A 6783-nucleotide genomic window follows, 5' to 3' on the forward strand; every position below is an offset into this window, starting at 1 on the left:
GGAACTAAACATACACATTAGTTCCTGTGTAAAAAGGGGCTTCTGTGCTGACTGAAGTTGAAGGGTCTTCAAGACCAAGTAACACTCTTCACTGTGCAGCATCCATCTCAGCAGAGCCTCATACCTCTGTAATGTAAGCATGCGATGTTCTCCTATGGTTGGTCAGTATAAGGGCAAATAGCTACAAACTGGCAAAACCCATCAACACTATGACTTGAAAGATTCCATACCCCATCCCTTCATAAACAACCAGAAGAGATATTTTACAGAAAGTTCTTCAGGTTAGCTAGTTGGGCTGCAGAAAGTCTCATGTAGGATTAAGAATAATTTGAAAACATGAAGTGTTAGAGAACTCTTGGGCTCCCTTTTCAAGGGTCCTCTTGGTTTGACAGCTGAGCAAGAACCCAACTCATACATCAAATATTTAAAGACCCATTCACCAGCAACAATACAAAATTGGTTCTTTCCTCAGGTCCAGGTTGGAAAAGGAACTTATTTCCTGTTTTATTTTCATAGAAAAAGATGTACTTGAGACTTTTTATATTGGCAGAACAAAGAAACAGTATTCTTGAGGGACTGTCATACAATTAAATATAAAATATTAAAATTTATTTTTGTATCATATGATAGCCCACAAAAGCTTCCTGGTGAGATCTGAGCTTGCTTGACACAGCAGGGCTGCATTAGGGGTTAGCTTAACCACATGCCATGGTCACCAGGTGTCTGGGATGGTCTGCACCTGGCTGTGCTGTGGGGAGGTCTTTTGCTCCACCCCTTGGCATTCCTTTAAAAGCCCTTTAGAAGAGACAGAAGGGGCTGGTGGGTTTTGACCCAGGCTCTCCTGAAGCTATCCTGTGTTTCTGTCTCTCTCTAAATTTCTATCTACATACTTCTCACTTCTCCCTCCTCAAGAATACCCTGGGGGTAAAAGAGGGAGATGGTTTCACTCAAATGGTGCCTGAACAGGGACCAGGGACTTGGTGAAAGGAGGGTTAGAGGGTCCCGTGGGAAGTTAGGGCATGTCTGGTTATGGAAATTAAAGCAGGGGTAATCTATTTTTGGGAGTGAAAGGGGCTGAAAGATGCCCAAGTGAGGCTGCGGCGTATATTTCTATCAAGGTTTCTTTCTTTCTCTCTCTCTCTCTCTTAAAGTCCTATCTATAAAAATTAAGGAAAAAAATGTAAGGTAGAATTTAAGAATATGAGAAAGGTAGATTAAGAATACTGGGTAAGAAAACAAGATAAGCAACAAGATGGAAGAACTATGTCCTTGATTTTCCAACTATGGGACTATGAATGCAAAATCCTGGGGAACATCAGAAAAATCTATTAAAAAGGAGAAAAAAATATTCCTATGGAAGCTTTTGGCCTATGGACAGTTTAACTTAAGTCCTAGACAGCAGAGGAAAGAAATGTTCCCTGGGGTGAACGTAGATGAAATAAACTTTCACTCTGCTGACACTGCCATGGCATGGAGACACCGTGCTGTCAGAATCAGTTTCCTCTTGACCTTGAAGTCAAAAGTTTAGAGAACAGAAGTCTTGAGAAAACTTGGGAGTCTTTCTCTCTCAAAAACTCAAAGCTTTCTTGGGAAATACTTAATCTCTCTCTAAAAAACTAAAAAGCCTTTCAAGTCTTTGCTTCTCAGACTTTCTCTTTCTGTAAAGGCAAAATTAGATCCACCCGTTAATGACATCTATGGAAAAATCACCTGTGGTTTGCTCTAACATGGAAAATTCTCTGTTAGCACTATCTCTTTCAAGCTAATATTAGAAAAACAGCACATACTTCAGACCCTAGCCAGAAATCCCCCTGTAGCTAGAACCTAGCCATAGACACTCAGGAAAGTGCAGGCAGAGGAATCAGGAAAGCCCAGCTGCGGTGGTGGCATCAGGGGCTTTGTAGCTGGGGGAGGAGATATGCCATGACAAAACCAAGAACTATCTGGGAGAAAAGCTCTCTCTTCTAGCAGGGAAAAGACCTTTCTGAAAAAGCTTAGTTTCAAGTGTTTTTGTTTTCCCTCACTGACCCAGTGAGGAGAGGGAATGAAGACCTGAAGGGTTTTCGCCTCTGGCAATAAGTGCTGTCTGAGTGTGTGCAGGCAGACAGAGCAATCTGCTTGGGGACAGGGTCAGGTGACAGGTACATTTAGGAAAGTACACCTGTCTTAATGCTAACTTAGGGAAAACGAAAACCTCCCTTGATTAAAAGAAAAAAAAAAAAAAAAAAAAGCAGAAGCTTGACTTCAGTATGAACACAAACCACACAGACTGTATAAACAGAAATGAGAAGTGTGGCATACCTGAAAGGCAACCTGGGAAATGTAGTTCAAAAGGCAGTCTGGGAAACAGTACAACTATATATTGTTTGCTCTTGAATATATTTATAATAAGTATAAATAAGTATGCTTGTAAAGAGTTGTAAATATGCCAGGTGGTGGTGGCACACACCTTTAATCCCAGCACTCGGGAAGCAGAGCAAGGCGGATCTCTGTGAGTTCGAGGCCAGCCTGGTCTACAGAGCAAGATCCAGGACAGGCACCAAAACTACACAGAGAAACCCTGTCTCAAAAAACAAAACAAGAGTTGTAAATATGTATAGTGATGTAAGTCTGTAAGAAGTGTAAATACATTTAGTAAATAGTCGCGCTAGTAGTAAATATGTAATGTTTATACTAGGATTGTTGATGCTAATGAACCAGAGTTTGTTAAAAGCTAAAGGAGTATTTAAGTTTGATGTAATTTATATGATGTTTGCATCAAGAGTTTATTGATTTAAAAAGGGCCTGGCACTGTTATAGCCATCTCAAGACCCATTCCAAAAAAAAAATGCCATCTTTATCATCCTCTACTCCTGCTATGGAGATGAGGTTATAAGATCAATAGGAACTTGGGCCAGAGCTAAGTTAAGCTCAGTACCCCCTCCTACCAGAGGCTGAGAGTCAGGGATGGACAACGTTCTTCTTTCCACCTTCCCAACCTAAGCCAGAGGGCACTTGATGTAAAGTGTATCTTCAAGACAGGTAAGGGTTGGCTGGCAGAAGGGAATGACCTAAGACAGACCCAGCTTATCTGAGGGGCCTGAGGGGCTCTTTAAAAAATTAATAGGAGGGACCTGTGGTAGTCCACAAAAGCTTCCTGGTGAGATCTGAGCTTGCTTGACACAGCAGGGCTGCATTAGGGGTTAGCTTAACCACATGCATGGTCACCAGGTGTCTGGGATGGTCTGCACTTGGCTGTGCTGGGGGGAGGTCTTTTGCTCCACCCCTTGGCGTTCCTTTAAAAGCCCTTTAGAAGAGACAGAAGGGGCTGGTGGGTTTTGATCCAGGCCCTCCCTAGGCTAACCTGTGTTTCTAACTGTCTCTCTTCTCTATATTTCTATCTACATACTTCTCACTTCTCCCTCAAGAGTACCCTGGATGAAAACGAGGGAGCTGTTCTCCCTCAGTATTTCTAACCAGTGGTTTGGGGAGCTGAGGACCAAACCCAGGGCCTTGCGCTTGCTAGGCAAGCGCTCTACCACTGAGCTAAATCCCCAACCCCGCAAAACTAATTCTTAAACAGTGTTGAAGTACAAGCCACGGGGCTGGAGAGCAGCTCCCGCTCTTCCAGATGACCAGAGCTCAGTTCCCAGCTCCCACATCTGAATGACTTCTGACTTCCACCAGTCATACATACATGGCAATATACTCACAAAAATACAGATACACACAGGTATCTTAAAGTACAAGTCAATCAGAATGCTTTTCACTAAATCCCGTCTTGGATACATGGTCTGAGTAATTTTACCAATCTGTCCACCAGAAGCTGAGGATCAAAGATGCCACTGTATTGTAAGAGCTATTCCCTGCAAAACATCCACAACAGCTGCCCCACTGCCTACCTGGAACCCCTTGAGGTCTACGTATGAAGAAAGCACACATATTAAAATACTGGTGCTTATGAATGACTACAAAAAGGCCTAGAATGAACTGAATAGAATTGGTAATTGGTTTAACTAAATGATTGACTCATTAGATTATGGTTATCTATCATAATTACCAAGATGACATCTGTGGCTCTTAATATTACACTGACATTCATTTTCTCTCCTAGGGACACATATTTTGATCTCAACTAGTATCTACACTCCTATGCCTAGAGGGCATAATACTTGCACTGTTCATTAGAGCCACAATTACATCCCTTCACTCACACTCAACAATATGTACTCAATTCCTATCATAATTCTAGTTTCTGCAGCATGTGAAGCGGCTGTAGGACAAACCCTATTAGTCAAAGGATCAAATGCATAGAGCACAGACTATGTACAAAATTTCAACCTATTACAATGCCAAAAATTATTTTCCCTTCCCTATTACTTCCTCTCATTTGACTCTCAAGCAATAAAAATGTATGAATTAAAGTGACCTCTCATAGCTTCCTAATCAGCTTACTCTCCATAATCCTCCTATGACAAAGTGATACAAATAACCTAAATTTTTCATTATTATTTTCCATTGATTCACTATCTTCCCCGCTAGTTATTCTCAAAACATGACTTCTACCTCTAATACTCCTGGCCAGCCAAAACCATACCAAAAAGGAAACAACTAAATAAAAAAAAAATAAAAAAAAAAACTTATATTTCCATACTGGTATCTCTACAAATTTTACTAATTATAACATTCTCTTGCAAACAAATAATTATACATCTTATTTGAAGCTAACCTAATCCCAACACTTACCCAATGCAGTAATCAAACAGAATGATGAAATGCTGGACTTTATTTTACACACTAGCTGGACCCAGCCCACTACTCACTGCCCTTATCTTCATTCAAAACTCAACAGGAACATTAAACTCTCTTCTCCTCCCCTTAACTTTACCTCATTCAGCCACACATGATCTAATATTTTATGACTTGCCAGTATAATAGCATTTCCCATTAAAATACCACTATACGGAGTCCACTCATGACTTCCTAAAGCACATGTAGAGGCCCCAGTTGCTGGATCAATAGTTTTAGCAGCTATTTTACTAAAACTAGGAGGCTATGGTATAATACAAATTTCTGTAATCCTAGACCCATATATATCCTACCCTCATTATGAGGAATAGTCATAACCAGCTCTATCTGCCTATGACAAACAGTTAAAATCCTTTACTTTATTCCTCAGCGAGCCATATAGCATTAGTAATTGCAGCCATTGATTCAAACCCTATGAAGCTTTATAGGGGCAACCACACTAATAACTGCCCATGGACTCACCTCATCCTTACTGTTTAGCAAACACTAATTATAAACAAATCCACAGTTGAACTATAATCATAACCCAAGGTTTACAAACAGTATTCCCACTAAGAACCATCTAATGACTCATATCTAGCCTGGCAAACCTAGCCTTACCACCCTCAATTAACTGGAGAGCTACTAATTATAGTATCATTATCCTGATCTAATTCCTCAATTGTACTACTAGGCACTAATTCTTTTGTTTTGTTTTGTTTTGTTTTTTTTGAGACAGGGTTTCTCTATAGTTTTGGTGCCTGTTCTGGATCTTGCTCTGTAGACCAGTCTGGCCTCGAACTCACAGAGATCCACCTGGCTCTGCCTCCCGAATGCTGGGATTAAAGGCGAGCGCCACCACTGCCCGCTAGGCACTAATTCTAATTACCTCTCTTGCTGTAGCCAGCTCCAGTAGGAAGTCTCTTATCTCTACTATTCTAACAACACACTACGAAGTACCAAAACTAGACTCTCTGGGGAGTCAATCCTACAAACTGGCATCATGAAATCAGCCTGTATTTTAAATCTATGCTCTCTGGGATATACATATCCAATATATCTGCATGTACTAATCAGATGGACAATCAGGTAACTTCAGTATATAAAAGTTTGGAATAGATCTGAAGCTGAATGCAAGAGTTACTTTGATGGAATTTGCTAAATCAGAAGAGGTTTTAGCCAACAGTAAATATTAAGAGAGAATATCTCCTGCCTTCTCTTATTGTTGTCTAGAGACTACCACATCATTTTCTGCGTGAAATATGATATCCAAAAATATAAAACACACAGGTAATTTTTATTCCCCTCCCTATAGTTCTCTCACTTGTCATCATTTCAGTCAATTCCCATGCCAGGCCTCTAGGCACCTATCGAGACTGTGGTTTCATTTCATCCTTTCACCTGTGGTTTGAAAGCCAGGCTTCCCACCAAACTCTAATTACTCTTAAGTTTCACCAGGAAACATCCCAGTGAGTCTTCCTTAAGGAGGAGGATCTGACGAGGGAGGACTTAACTTTTCTAATGTAGCACTCAGGTGGGCCTCTAGCCAGCTGAAGTGAGGCAAGCCTGAGTCTGAAGTTCTAATCCTCCCCCCAGCTTCTACCTCTAGAGAAGAGATTACATTACAGGCTTATGCGACTCTACCATCCCACGCAGGAGTGCTGGGGATCCAACCTGGGCCTCTAGTATGCCCGCTGGTGCTCTCTCCCCACTAAGTTGTATCTCCAGCACCGGGGCCGCCTCAGGATTGCAAGACCAGGTGCTCTTCTTCGTTTTCTCTCAGATTTGTGTCTTCTCACTGTTAACGAGGGCTGGCGATTCTAACGGACGAGGCTGCCGTAGGAATCAAGTGCCCGTGTAGAGCCTCTCTGCAGCCCAGACCACTCTAGTCCTTTTCTGTGTCTCAGCAACTTGCTAAATAACCCAGTTTCAACCTAACTACCACCTGACCCAGGCCACTTCCATTCTTTGTGGTCCTAGCTCTAATTGCCCATAAAAGAAAACAATTAAGGCGCA

The sequence above is a fragment of the Peromyscus leucopus genome, chromosome 7 (genome assembly GCF_004664715.2).
Source record: "Peromyscus leucopus breed LL Stock chromosome 7, UCI_PerLeu_2.1, whole genome shotgun sequence".
In the NCBI taxonomy this organism is placed as follows: domain Eukaryota; kingdom Metazoa; phylum Chordata; class Mammalia; order Rodentia; family Cricetidae; genus Peromyscus; species Peromyscus leucopus.